Source organism: Haemorhous mexicanus, chromosome 5 (assembly GCF_027477595.1).
Source record: "Haemorhous mexicanus isolate bHaeMex1 chromosome 5, bHaeMex1.pri, whole genome shotgun sequence".
NCBI classification, from domain to species: Eukaryota; Metazoa; Chordata; class Aves; order Passeriformes; family Fringillidae; genus Haemorhous; species Haemorhous mexicanus.
The window spans coordinates 30,891,157-30,906,817 of record NC_082345.1 but is presented as its reverse complement, the minus strand read 5'-3'; positions in this window follow the sequence as shown (position 1 = coordinate 30,906,817).

Genomic DNA, 15,661 nt, shown 5'->3' with positions numbered 1-15,661 from the left:
ACAACACAGTCTAGGAGCAGGAATGTGGAGGTGTGAGTGCAGTTTCTGAAAACAAACTCTGCACTTCTTCTCTCCCCTTCGCTCTCAGAACCAGTTGTAAAGGTGCAAAACTTAATATCCAGTATAAGCAGAGCAGACGACTGGGGATACAAGCATCATAAAGTCACCCTAGGACATAGATCCATCTATTTTCCTGGAGAATGAGGAATGGTGTCTAAACACAAGTTTGTGGAGGGAGGCATTTGTCAGCATGTTGCCCATACTTTGTGTGAGTCTAATGCAGTCAAGAAAATTATCGTTCAAAAATAATGAGTACAATTTCCAGATCCTCTGTTTCCCCTTGCCCCACATGTCTGTTGGGGTAGGGGTAAAAAAGACTAAGATTCTTCTCACTGGTGCCCAGAGACAGGATGAGAGGTAAAGAGCACAAATTTAAATACAGGATGTTCAATTTAAACATAAATTTTTACTACTGTGGGAATGGTCAAAGACTAGACTGGTCTGCCCAGAGACCTTATGGAGTCTCTGTCTTTGGAGACATTTAAAACCCAACTGCACATGACCATAGCCAACACACTGTAGTTTTCCCTGCTTTGAGCAGGGGATTGGACTAAATGAACCTACCAGCACCCCTTCCAACCTCAGCTGTTCTGTGTGCCATTTTCATTTTATTGCACACAAAATTTTGGTTGCATTTGCTCTCTGATTCCTATGTTTCCCCACTGTCTTTTTGGATGGACTTGAGAGAAATTTCGATGCATTCCAAAAATCTGCACTGTTGAGGGGTTTAGAACTGCTTTCATATAGAGTAGTTAAAGGTTGCCATTCACTGAGAAATATAATATAGCAGCAAAATACATATAGGGGTTTAACTATAATTTTTTAGAAGCTCAGGAGTCATGGCTAGCTACTCATCTGTCCATTTTATATGGTATGCTACCAGCATGGCTAAGCTTTCATGTTAACATTTTGTAAAGATCATATTTTTTCTCTGTAAAGGGTTTGCTGGACTGTTCTCAATGTGTTAGCTGGCAACAGAATTTTAAAAAGTCTGCCCTATTTACTCAGCTAAAGAATACGTTCACATTGACAGGGTCTACCCTCCTTTCTAGCAAGCCTATACCTTAGCCATCCTTAAGGAAGGTCCAACTCCACTGCTTAATCCATTATCATAAAAAGTGGGACCTCATTTATTTTTGTCATGGGGAAAGAGGTTATTATTAGGATAATAAGCTTATTATTCATTATTATTAGGATAATAAGCTGTGCCAAAAGGATGCAATTGATACTAAATAGGGTGCAAAAAGAAAATTCTTCTTAAAGAGTGGGATCCATTAGTGTTTATTGTAAAGGGTGTATTCTCTGGGCAATGTCATATCATCTGAAAATATTTAAAATAGACCCTATTATGATCATAGTAAAGCTTCACGAAGTTGGGAGGACTTTGAAATTATAATAGCCACTAGGTAAAATACCCTACTGAATCAGAAGTGAAGTAACAATGTAGTATGAGATGTTTGAGGGAGATAAATGTAATTTTCTGAATATACATACTGACTATGTATACCTTCTGCTTTGTGTTGCACTTTGAAGGGAGGTAGGGATAAGGCATGTGAAGTTCCACTCCTTTGCCTGGTTACCCCATCTATTGCATTTTCTCAAGGGGAAATTGTATGGCTGGATTTTGTATCTCTGAATTCCCATCCTGACACCCTGTTCCGTGGCATACACATTTTATAAATATTTTGCTTTGATCTCTTATGCTGCTTACTCCATATGTTAGCTAAAATTTTGTGTTCAGTCCTCAGTTTTAAAATTTGAAATGTTGAATCTGACAGTGACAAAAGATGATAAATTCTCTTCTGTTGGTAATTTGCGTTCAAATGGAACGACTTTCTGCAGAATTATGGAAAGATTGGATACACTTCGGGTCCGGTTCTGCATTTAGCTTGTTTAGTTAGGGACAGGAATAGACATGTGGAAAAAAAAGATGTTGGGGGAGAGCATCCATCCACCTTTCTGCAGCAAAGCTCTTTAACTTCATGTCAGTTAATCCTGATGCAGACAGCTTTCTCTTTCAGGTCTTTGGCATGGTGAGAGCCATTGGTAAGGTTGTGGTGGCTTTACTGTTCCAGTGACTCATCCCATGTTTGGAAGACAGTTCTGTAAAAAAAGGGCTGGGCTTTGTGTTGGGCAAGCTGAACACGGGTGCATCTGTGTCATGAAAACTGGCTGTATTTTGAGTTTGTCCTGGTTTAGGGCAAATTTGGGAGAGAATCCCCAAAAAGGGGCCCCTCCTCCCTTCTGGTTCGGGAAGAATTCCTTGGAGAGAAGTGGAAAGAACCTGCTTATTTAACAAGCACAGCACTCCCCAGCACACAAAATGAACAATACTGGATGACACCACTCTTTCACCGCTCTGAAAAAGATGACAAATTCAGAAAGTCTCTCCTGGGGTCGTTGCTCTGTTATCAGTCCCTGCGGCGCTGGGGCAGCTGCTGCGGCCACAAGATGCAAACTCTCGATGTTTCCCAGGTCCCAGTCCGGAGCAGGTTTGGGTAAAGCCAATAAGGAAAGGAGAAACAGTCCAGGAAGAAATTTGGACTGTTTAGCTAAACTAACTAATGAGAAGAAGCAGAAAGCAAGAGCAAGCAGAAGCAAAGCAGAAGCAAGAGCAAAGCGAAAAAGCAGGGCAAAAAGCAAAAAAGCAGCACTATGTACTGTACTATCTGTATGTCCCACTGAGTGGCTGATAAGAGGCCCGAACCAAAACTTTCACTCTGCAGAGCCAGTCTTAAAGGCACAGAACATAATATCCAGCATAAATAACACACACGAATGGGGATACAAGCATCCAAACATCACCCTAGGACAGAGTTGTAATAGGAAGAATGTGGAGAGCAAGTTGAGGTTATTTTTTTCCCCACTTTTTGTTGTCACTTGTGAGTCTGTAGTTGCATAAGTGTGTGCAACTTTGGGCTTCAAGCACAAGAAAGATGTTCATAGGGAGTCCAGCATGTGGTCACCAAGGTGAGTGCTGGAGAAAAGATATATGAGGATTTATTCAGTCTGCCCAAGAGAAGGTTTGGGGTGATCTTATCTTCTGTTATCTGATGGGAGGTTATAGACATGACCTCTGTTAGGATTGTGCAGTAATGAGTGAGAAGCAATGGGCACAGGAGAAATTTGATTAGTTATCAGAAGAAAACCATTATCACATGTGAAAAAAAATTAAGCACTAGAAAAAGTGCCCAGCAAGGGCATTTCTATCATGGAAATGCTCAAAGCTTAACTGAATATTGCTCATCCGTAATGACATGATTTAGTTTTTAAGTTAGATTCAACAACAAATTTGAAGGAAGATTTGGGGTCAGATGACCTTCCAGTCTTCATTATTCTGTACTTCCTTCAGCCACCTAGGCCACCAATAGCAGGGACAATTCTTATGGAATGAACCAGGAAATATTTCCCTGTCACAGAGAGTATCACACATCCTGAATGCATTTCAGTCTCTTTCCTGTCAGTAGCTTCTGGGCTACTAAGAGATGGACTGCATGTTTTCACAACAATAAATAAGAAGCAAAATAATTTTGGTTGTTATTCAGTAGGGTTTTTTTGATATATTGAATGCATAGAATTTTCAGTGTTAATATTTATCACAGGCATGTCAGTTTTTAAATTGCATAATTAAAAAAAATGCATAGACTATTGTACACCAAATGCTGTCTAGTTTGTACTGACATAGAAGTGAATTCAGCTTCTTTCTTGCTACAGGAAGCCCATCAAGTACAGCTCATGCTCTTGTTTTTGGCATTTCCTCACATGCCTTCTTCCAAAACATGAAGGATATCTGGCTATGTGCAGGAACCATTAATTGGTTGATTCCTTGGTTGATTCATATTTAGCTTAGATCAGTGACTTTCCTGTTCTTTTTAGGGACAATACTTTACCCTGCTTTTCTGGACTTGCTCCATTGCGTCTTCTTTCAGACCAATTACCGATGGGAATGAGGAATCAATTGCTGTTAAAATTTATACAGGAATAAATGTTAATAAATTCCTTTATTGTCCCAATGCTAATGAGAGACAAACCCTCACAGTAAACCAGCGTATGAAACCAGGTTTGAGCTTTATAGACTAAATTAAATTAGAATGACTTTTAAAAAAATAAATGGCTATTTCTCTTTTCTCTGCCCCTGCCCTTCTTCAAGGGTGAAATATGTATATATATTTCTAGCTGCCTTGAATAATTTTCCTTATTCTTTTTTATTTTCTCCCCTTTGGGAAAACTGACAGCAGTGGTTGAATATATCTGTGGCTTCATACGAAGTTTGCAGAACTGGTTTAATGGAGGGAAGTACCCTGTGTTTATTGGGGAAGATCTAATGTGTGCCCTCAGTAATGGAGATAAATGCACACGGCACTCTTCACAGTTCTGGGACAAATTAAGATTCTGAAATATGGCATCAGACATTTGCTGTGTTGGTGCATGTCCCCATTTTTCTTTTTCTGCCTTGTCCTTACCTTTGTACAGAATTGCTGCAAGTTTGAAATATTTCCTATAAAATGAGAAAATTTATTTTTAAGAGTTTGGAGTCTGCATTCACAGGCTTTTTTTTGTAAAAATTGAGCAGTGGGCTTACAAGCCTTTATCTCTTCTGCCCCAGCCTCAACAGGGGCACATGTACACATGGCAGTAGGTGTTTGAGTGAGGCAGGAGTATTGAGGCAGCTGAAGGAGAGGTGTGAGGGTGACATGGGGTGGGTGGGCAGATCTTAGTCAGGAGCTGGTGAAGCTGCACTTTCTGTAACAGAGACATTAATAGTAACTAGAATCTGAAATTGCATGTGAAATGGGAATACTCCTGGGAAAGAGGGAGGATTTTCCTTTCTAAATGCAACAGAAACAGAGGATGTGGCTGAGCTGTCAATTGACTTTTAATAGCTGAAAATGCCTAACTTATCAAGCTGTTGCAAAATGGGCAGCGTCTTCTGTTTACCTGTGCACAGCTTCTGCTTCTCATTTCTCTTGCATTTTCTTTCTCCATCTAGTTCTAGACTCTTCTAACTCCTGCATTTTCTGCTCTCTCCCTGCCCTGCATCCGCTCTTGGGTCCTCTGTGGCATGGGCTCTGTCAAACCAGAAGACAGGTATGGCTTGGAAAGCTATTGGGTAGATAAGACCTTTATTTTAAAAATTATTGCTTTAATTTCCACACCTTTGTTTCTTTCACTCGTTCCTTTTTGCCACTGAAAAGGTCTGCAAGATCTTAAAACAAATTCTGTGTTTCTGTTTTATGTCTGCCCAAGAGAAATGTTACTCTGGCTGTCAAGTGCTCTCCTAAAGCCAGTGGTGAATGAGAAGTAGCACATCAAAGAGGTCTGGGGGAGGCTGTTCTCCACACCTGCCATGCAGGGCTCATTACCAACCAGAGTGTATTTTCTGGTTGCATACATTACCATCAGCCAGGCCCTCAAAGAGGCAGGTGAGTCTCCTGCAGGATGACTGGTCCTAAAATAATGTCTGCTTAGCAGATATTCCAATAATTTTGAGAGTCACTGAGAAGCTGCATGGAGAGTGAGGCACACCTGCAGGAGATGCTGGTGGTACATTGCTGTGGTGTCTCCTGCTGAAGTCTGAGAATTGGGGAAATTGTAGATTTGGCAGGGGAAGCAGAACAGGAAGATGTTATCTTCCCCAAGCATGCAATTTGAGACATAAAAATGGGCAACATGTAATGGAATTGGTTATAACTTTAACATAGTCAGCATAAATAGATATTAAAAATGTAGAATAATTAAAATGAAGGTGCTAAAGACATTGACTGTGGACTTGAGGTCTGCAAAGTTTCTGTAGAACCTTGTAAAATTATATTGGAAGTGAGTAATAAAATCTAGCAGTAGAGTTTAAAAAACTACATCCTGTTCTAAACTATTTAAACGTGTGCATAGGCAGATGTAGCTGGAAATTCTGGTTATTCTCTGAACATAAACTCTTTGTTTCAGTACTCCACCATCTGTCTTCCACTTTGATGTCCTTGTCTGTTTCAGTTAAAACTGTCATGGAGCAGCAAGAGTTGGTGGATCCCAAGGGATGGAGAGCCGAGGGTGACCCTCACACCCGTTTCACAGTCCCAAGGGCCCTGACAAAAATAAGCAGCCCTACTCAGCAGTGACATTTTCTGCAGCTAATTACTGGCGGTGTTTGAGGCAGTTGGTTTGTGCTGGTGTGATCAGGGGGCGGTTCCAAGGGCAGGCGGGTTCTGCCGTTCCCTCTCGGCAGCTGCGCGCAGCCGCTCCTTGTCGGGGCTTTGTAGCCACTGACCTCAACTGGCACCTTAAAAAATTGTTTTGGATACGTACGGTCTCCATATTTTCTCCCAAACATTTGTCATATTGGTTTCCCCCCTCCTGGAATTGTGATTAGTTACATGAACAGAAGTGACTTTGGTATTAATGATGCCATTATATACTACACTGAGTCCATTAATAAATTAATAATGCTGTGTCTTGTTTGTTTATAAATGAGGCTTACTGAGGGCTGTTTCAGATGAAAAATACCACCGATCGCTTGTAATTTAATCTAGTGAGTTTTTATGCATGTGAGGCAAAGTCAATTAGCCCTAGCTGAGGTATTTCTGACTTCCAACTAGATTTCAAGTTTAATGCAAATAATAGAAACCTGAAAAAAAGGGAAAAATATTGCCAAAACTCTTTTGTTTTAAAAGCCCCTTTTAGTAGTTATTTCTGTTTTGAAACGTGGTTCTCTTTAAGCCTTCTTTTTGTGTGTCTGAAAAGAATATTTTATTTTTTGTATGTAGTCCTAAATTTGAAATTTATGTAGATTGTGTTGACATGGTCTAGCACCAAAATCTGGAATTTTCCTGTAATGCAAGATAAAATGTCATTAGGCAGCACAATTTGTCAACAAAAGCTTGTAAACTGCAAAGTTGTTCAAGCCTTTATTTTCTTCTTTCTTTGTCAGCTTTTTGCATTGTTGATTGATTTGCTATAGTGCTGCTGTCAGTAGTTTACCAATAGCCTAGTAGAATCTCATGACTGGCATTTTGCCTTTTTAAAAACCATCTCATTGCTGCAGTAAAGAATCTGAACCTCTAAATCAGCTATCAAAGCTGTTAGCCTTCTTTTATTATTATTATTAATGTGCTCTTGGGAAAGGAATATTGAACAAGACCTAGGACCAAGTAAAGTACTGGAATAAGCCTGAAAAGGTCAGTCCCTAGGAAAGAGGCCTTTCGTATGTTATCTCTATTTATTTCTATGTTCTAATATAGTAACATAAATGAATTTATATTTTGAAATGGAGTTTAAAATGCTGCTCTTTAAAATATCAGTAATTATTTGCAAGCCACACCTCAGCAGCATGGGTGATAGTCAGTTTAATTCCTAACTACTTTATTTTAATGTTTTTACATGCTTTTTGTTGAAAGTGGCGACAAATATTGTGAATACTTTTCCACATATTGATAGAAAAATACTGAATATTGAGAAAAATGTGACTCTTAATTTCTATAAATTAAGGTTTTAAAATGTAGATGCAATGCAATTTTATTTTATGCTGAAGGGACCTTAGGTGAAGAAAGTGATGTCAGAATTTAAGGGAAACTTACGAAAAAGTTTGTGCATCATAGCAAGCAACTGCAACATGCACAGGAAATACTTCTGCAGGAAAATGCCTTTAAGCACTGCATGATGCTGTGGGATATCAAAAGTTTTGGGAGTAATTTTTAATCTCTTGCAGGTAGGTGAATTGCTATGACCAAAGACCAGGAAAGCTAATACAAATCTGTAGGAGTATTAAGAGATCATATAAGAATTCTCTCTTTTTAATCCTTAGTAGTAATAAAATAGTGAACTATCTTTTATATAAAATAATTTAGTAATTTATTGCTCTATTTATCTCATGGGCATTCTTTAATATGTTGCTCTACTGACTACTTGCATTCTAGAAGATCAGAAAACATAAGATCTATTAAAATTTTTCACTACTCAATCCTAAAGGTAGATTTTCCTTCTAGTAAGCATCTACATATGTGTGTTACATGTCCCTGAGATACCAGTGCTAGTATATTTGTAAGATAATTTAGAGGCTGTGCATTCCTCATGCATTCAACCCTGAAGGTCACTGCTGATCTCTGTGTGTATGTGAAATAATGAAGTATAGAAGACGCATCTGGATTTAAGCTTTCAAAGGCTAATTATCCCATAAAGTAATCTATAACTAAGTGGATTTTGTGAAATTATGGGAGGGGAGAAAGGCTGCAGACAGGAAGTTCTATGAGCTGAGAAGGTGGCAGTGAAAAGCAATTCTTCAACTGACTATTTTTTGTTGAAATTCTTAGATTTTTGTCAGTGTTCAAAAATTAAAGATCATCCCAGAGGACATATAAAACAAGGTAATGAACAGTTATTTTTTAAATCAAGAAGTATTTTAACACCCCCAACAATATTAATTTGGAAATTTAGGCTCTCTTTTCTGTCCCTGAGTGTCTAAGTTGCATGCATGTATTTACATTATCCAGGTGACAGCTGGTAGCATGTCTTGCTAGAAAATGGCAGAAAATATTGTTTATTAGCACTGCTTAGAACTGAACAAATGCTTTCTACTATATTGAGACAGCTGGAAAATATCATACATTTACCAAGCTGAAGATGAAGCCAGTCTTCTTCATTAACCATTTAATAGTGAATTTAAATGCAGGCATATTAAGTATTATTTAGAGGTATTGCATGTTCTACATCTGACTTATAAGTCACAGATTCTAATGAGATTTCAGAAGAGCTGTTCCTTTTTATTAAACTCTGTACTCTTTAGTATCATTTTGCCAAACAAACTGAGAAGTCTTATCTGCCAGAACTTTTAATTCAGCGCAGTTTTTTTTCCTAGCACCTAGCAGCATCACCTTGGGAAATCTGGGATGAATTGGAACAGCAAGTCTAGAGGAGGTCATTTTTCTTTAGCAGAGTAACCAAGGAAGATGCAGGAAAATAATCTCTTGAACAGGTAACATTTTGGGAAGTCTCTTTACAGTGACCTATCAATTTCTCTCTCTCCAGAGAGTAGTTTGTAGTAAAATTATTTCTTGCAGAACAGCCCATTTCTCTTGGCTACATGGCTGCTTTTTTTTTCTTTTTTTTTTTTTTCTTTTTGATTATATTTCCCATGGGTGAGATGGAGAGAAGAAACTATGGTGGAAAGGATTAAAAGCAGGACCAATTTCCATAAGCTAGAATTCACAGATGGCAGAGGAAGGTTGTGGATAGCCCTACTTTGACTGCTGTAGAGTACGTATGCACAGTATTAGTGTAGCTCATGCCTGTATTGTACTGTAGGTGTATATGAGAGATTTGCCACTTGTTCCATTTTTCTATTTGAGCCGGGTCCACACTGCCTTTCTATCTTGTTACCCTACTTGGGATAAATGGTCTAAACTTTTCTTTAGAGGATATAAACCATTACAGGGCTGTATCCATATAACAAGAAGAAGAAAATACTTAGGATTAGTTTGGAATAAAGCTTTAGCCAGTCTGATAAGGATTATTTGTAATCCTCTGTGTGAGATTTGTGTTTAAGGATAATACTTATGTGTATTTGAAGTTTTTTATTGTTCAGCACTGCTTACTCTGTACTTTTTCAGGCAGGTGTCTTTGCAGAATCTTCCCCCTCAAGTTTTCAACTTTAAGGCAGCTATCAGCAATAACTATTTTAAAAGCTAAAGGCCATAAATCTTCAGTGATGTGAGTGTGATCCAACCTAATAATGAGTGAAAGTCATATAATGTACAGCTCAAAGAATATATAAGGCTATCTGTCATTCGAAAAGTCTCTATTGTCATAAATTTGGGGGAGTTACATTTCTTTGAGTTCTTCTTGGGAAGGACTCATGGGATCATGTTGGGAAAGTGGCGGAATGTATTTTATTTGCTTGTTAATTAGCAAATTCAAATGGCTGATAAGAGGTGCAATAGTTTGGCTTTTTGAAATTTACCATTATTCTGCGCAGAAGCTTTGCAAGTCTTTCAGTCCATTCAGCTAGAAAATGGAAATCTTTATTTTTCAGTAATATTAAAGATACACTTAACAGATCAGGAGAGCATCTGGCAGTTGGTAATGTTTAGAAAAGCTGAGATCAGCAAATTGTTTTCATTCCCACACAGCTGCACATTTCCAGCCAGTTCTAGACTATGCTAGACCTGTTTTGTTTTTTTTCCCCCTTGTCTCTGGGGTATTTGTAGTTCAGAATCATCTATGAGTTTGGATCAGGAGTGGGAAATGCAATGATACCTGTTTCATTTCATAAGATAAAACTGGTAGCTTTGACCAAGACGTACATAGATGTTTAGTGATTAAAAACACTTTTGCAGACCCCAAACCCCACCCAACAAAACCAGAAACCAGCCAAGCTCTTTTGACTCCCAAATGACCACAATCCCATTTGCTGTCTGGCTGGTGTATTTGCTGTTTCTTTTTCTGCAAGGCTGTCCTCAAGTGAGGCGAGAGAGACTGCATGTCTGGCAGCAGCTTCCATTTCCACATTTTCTTAGCTCTAGCATAAGCCCCACTAGTATTCAGACTGAGAGGGGATTTTAGCTGTCTGCAAGGGATGATGATTATTTGTTTGTTGTTAATTGTTTTATTTTTAATTAAGATACAAGTTAAGGCGGTCCATGCACAAGAACTTCAAGCCTTGTAGTAGCTTTTTTGTCATCTTAGGCAGGTTGTATTTAACTTCTGAGTGGGACTGTGTGAAGTTCTGCTTGTCCTGTTTTCCCCAATGCAGTCCCATTTGAATTGGGTACAAAGAAGGCTCCCCCACAAAGGGAAGAACGAGTCTGTTTATTTTATAAAAAGAAAGGTGTTGAATCTCTTTCATATGCAATGCAAATGCCTTCTGCATACCAACTGTAGGACATTTCAGGCTTTCAAAAGTGATTTACAAAGATATCTTTGAAGTTGGAAGGCATTTAAAAGTCTTTTTTTTTTTAAATGCTTCTGTTTTCTGTGTATCGGCATCTTAATTTTTTCAGCATTCTTGTTGTGCATTCCTCTTTCCTTCACCACTAGAAGGTTTTATAGTGCATCTAGTCAAATGTCAGAAGGTGATGCTCCACTGAAAGTGTGTCAGGGAAATCTTTTACTAAAGGTCTGTAGAAAAATACCTGAACAGCTGCAGGGGAAGAAGCATTGTCTTGTTCTCACTGCTTTTCTTGACTCACAAAAATCTCGTTTGGCACTTTGATGTGTTCAGAGAAATTCTGCCAAAACCTAGAAATGGCACATAAAGCCACAAAAATAATGGTTCCCCCTTTACTGAAATATGCACCCTGATGTGAGAAGAGTACGAAAACAGCTCCTTGTGGGCTGGCCAGGGTTGGCACAGGGTCAGCCCAGAGCCTGGGTCATCAGGCAAATTCATGGTTACACGTGTGGGCCAAGAGAGAATCATTTTTCATGTGTCCTATTGTGGCCAACTGAAAGGTCAGATCCCCTTCTGAACAGAGCCCTCCCCTTCCCTCTACAGCTCTGTTTTGCACGGGCACAGGCATTTACAGTTAGCTCTGAAACCTGCCTCTCTTGTTGCTCAGAAGCTGACCGTGTATTTAAATACTGGATTTTAAACATCTACATTTAAAATACAACATATCAAGTCAAATCAGTATGAAAAATTTAAGTGATGTTTGGGACAGAACCACACAAATACTTTGCTACATATTAATTTTGGAAGGCGTAAGGAGCGCATGCCTACAACAAGTTATGAGGGCAGAAAACTCACAAAAGTTGTTGTGTCTTAAAATTTTGACAACTGACAAATTTTTCAGGCTCTTAGAAAATGGAATAAAAGCTGTTTGTAATAAAAGCAAGAGCTCATGATTTTTCCTAATTGGCTTTTCTCTTTAATTTACGGTGCATTAAAATGAAGGCTGGTCTGAAGTTCAGTAGTACCATCATTTTCCTCATGGTTGCTGTATTTTCAGCAAATCTCAGGGCAATGTAGGTAAAAAGAAATATTTTCTTTTTGAAGCTTTTAGGAATATCTCCTTTTGCTTTTTTCTCCATCAGTTCCATCTGAGTGAACTTGATATATTTTCCCAAGGAACTAAATTCACTGAAAATTGAAGTTTACTCTGGAAGAACTTCAGAATTTCCCCTTTTTATTTCTCTAATGAAAAAACACTTGTTGCCTTTTTTTTTTCTTTCTTTTTCCAGAGGCACGAAGGATCAAAGGGAGCCTTTTGTAAAAATAAGAGGTTGTCCTGATGTTTTAACCTGATATTTTTTTTTCTCCCCTGCGACAATTTACTGTGACAATTTACTGTGACATTGGCTGGCCACACCTACCCATGCCAAGAAATGCCAGTTTTATACTTTCACTGTGATTTGTTTATAGTCTTTGGAGTATTTTAAATTCCCTAAGACCCCAAATAAAGTATTTATTTAAATATAGCATGTGCTATTATCTTGCATTACTTGTAGCATTACCAGATAAATCTGGCATTCTTTTGTCCTCTGTGTATTTCTATTTTATTATATTGCAAGTTGTATTATCCTTATTACATATTACATGCACTGAGAATTCCCAGTGTATTTGCAGATATGATTGTGCTATCTCAAATTGTTGTAGCATAAATGATAGTAGTACTGGCTTGCTTGTGCTCTCAATCCATGTACTTTTAACAATTAGTACTGATTTACCACTGATTTTTCTTAATTTTTTCTGTTGATTAAATGAACTTGTCTTTATGCTGGTGTTGCTGTGGGGCAGGAAGATCTGCCTGCTCCACCAGTGGAGACTGGCTGCTGGGAGCCCCACATTGGAACAAGGCAGGTGTGACCATCACAGCAAGGAGCCAGGGTGCTGAGTGACGAGTCAGGGCTGGAGACAGTGGTCAGGCTCAGAGCCTGAGCAGTGATTTCCCAGCAAGTCCGCGGTGAGCTGGGGCTTGTCTGAAGCTGAGCCAGAAGGTCTGGGCCAGAGTGAAGGCCAGGGTGGTGGGAGAGCAGGCACAGATGCAGCTGCAGTGCAGCAGTGAGGGGAGCCAGTGGTACAGCCCCAGCCAAAAAGCAGCTGGGCAAGAACCTCCCTTCTAGTTTTTTCATGATGATGCTTCTCAGCAGCATTGATGAGTTTGGACTCACATGCTAAGCTGGACTTGGCTTAAAGCCCTCAAGAAAGATGTGTTCAGAGCCCTCGCAGTGGCACAGGCTTAATTTCTTCTCGTTGGTGTGACTTCATCAGAGGATCATGGAAGGGCTGAGGTTGGAAGGGATCTCTGGAGGTCACCAGGTTTAACCTCCCTGCTCAAGCAGAGCCACCTAGACCAAGCTGCCCAGGACTTTATCCAGATGGCTTTTGGCTGTCTCCAAGGATGGAGATACAGTGAAATTAAAAGCTGTACTGGAACCTGAATCATTGGTACCCAAGAGCTAATTAGCTGGCTTCCAGCAGCCAGGTGCTTGTAAGTGGTGCATCCACATAGTTTTCTATATTCTGCACATGGCAATATTCCCCTTATAAGCCCCTAACCACAGCTGGAAATGCCAGGCAAGAAGTGCAGTAAACAACAATGTGTTTTCTCTTTCCCAGCCCATTTTTTTAAACGGTTTCTTCTCTCTCTTAGTGTTGGGGTTCAAACATGTCTAAATCTTTTTCACCTCCCACCCTGCGTTAGAGACCATTAATGTGAGGTTTTCTCAATGTACAATGTACAATGATGAGCTATCTGTGCATCTCCTTTCTTCTTAGCTGAATTTAGAAACCCATGTGATCAAGAAAAATATCTAATGTCAACTTTATAGTATGACACTAATCTTGAGTGTTGAATTAACAGCTTCTTAATTCTTAGGACACTGTGTTACCGCACAGAGGCATGTTTGTGGTTTTTCAGTTGTGTTCTTTAGAAACTGAAAAGAAATATTTGATTAATTTTCTGTTAAAACAGATTGTTTGAGCTGTACCGTGGGGTTTTTTTCTGACTGTGTGCAGTCTGTTCCTCATGCCATTTTATTTCTGCTTGCTGTCTCTCTTAAATTACACATATCAGCCTTTTAAATGATTTATTTGAGTAGAGTGGTTGGCGACCTGTTAGATTTACCTTCATAACTGGATAGAATGGGTCTTTATGTCACTGTCTAACTTTTTCTTGAAGACTTAACAAAATTATTGCCCAGTAACGGGCAAAAATTAAACACTAAAAGCCACTGAACCTGTTTCTCAGCGCTGAAACTTGAGCATGTTTCTGTTTTTGTGTCCTTTCCAGCCTTCATCCAATATTACATAAGGACTTTGTTGGCTTAAAAATAATAGCAGGAATTGGAAAGAGAATGGATATGCATATGTTTCTGGGAGGAAGATTTTAAGTGTGCTTGGGGTTTTTTAATCTTTATACTTTTAATCAGGAAATCTATAGGCAAATAATTGCAATGAGTCACCAAAAAAAGTCTTAAAGAAAAAAAAAAAGAGAAAATGCATGATAGATGCTAGAAGATCATGCTGGTTCAGAATTTCCCTTGTAAAAACAGTTTCCTGAACTTTATGTAGGAGTATCCTTAGTAGTCAGGCACTGGGATTGTAGAAGGACTGGGATAAAGTGCTAGGAATTTAGCTGCCATGGAATTTAAGTGCCATTTCTTGTTCTGTACTGTAGTATTTTGTAGTTGAAATCCTAGGCATAACACATGTAGAAATTTTTCTTCAGAAATATACTAGAAAAGTTTAGGCCTTCCAGAGCTGTAAAAAAGATGTTTTAGTCCTTCTTATTTCAAAAGGCTCAGATTTCCATAAAGATAAAGGTTATATCTCTTATAACAGTAACCTAGAAGGTTGAGAATGTTTTTGGGTTTTTTTGGTTGTTTTTTTTTGTTTGTTTGGTTTTACCAGCACTTCAGGTCTAGAGAAAGCCTAGAATACTACTGGAATTTAATGGTGGAAAGGATTAGGGCACCTTATGGTGTTTTGTTTTTACTAGCATCTATTTAACTCCTGTATAAATTTGAAGAAGTTGGGACATGTTAAAAGCTCAACCCCTCTCCTTCCGGTATTGTATGGCTTGTAGTGTGAAAGCCTTAAAATTGAGAATTGAGATTGAAGTTTCAAATGCTTAAATTTTTTTTATTTTAAAAAGGAAGAACCAAAACTAAGACTTTTTCCTAAATAAATAAAGAAAATGCTTTAGGCAAAATTCCAGTTTAAGAAAGCAAGCCAAAAATTGATAGTTCTCATTTAGAAAACATTTTCTAAATGAAGAATTGATGTTCATTTAAACAAAGCCATGATTCCTTTGGAGACAAGGTTGTTTTGACAAACCATTTTAATGTTATGACAGCAAACTTTTAAAAATGAAATTCTTCTCAGATGGCATCCTTACAGATATCTGGCAGTGATTTATGAAACTATTGTGGTGTTGTTAGTTAACCAAAAATTAATACTTGTCTAGCAGTAAAAGGAAGAATTTGCATTGATTATCATTAATGCTGGTATAATTTTTAAATGGAGGAATGTTTGGTCTTATTCCACACTGTTAAATCCAATCTCAGTATCTTGATTGTTTGTTTGTTTAATTATATTTAGATTAAATTCAAAACAGCCAGCTGATCTTAGCAGCTGGTAAATATTTACTGCTCGTTTGCCAAATTCCTCAGAGCA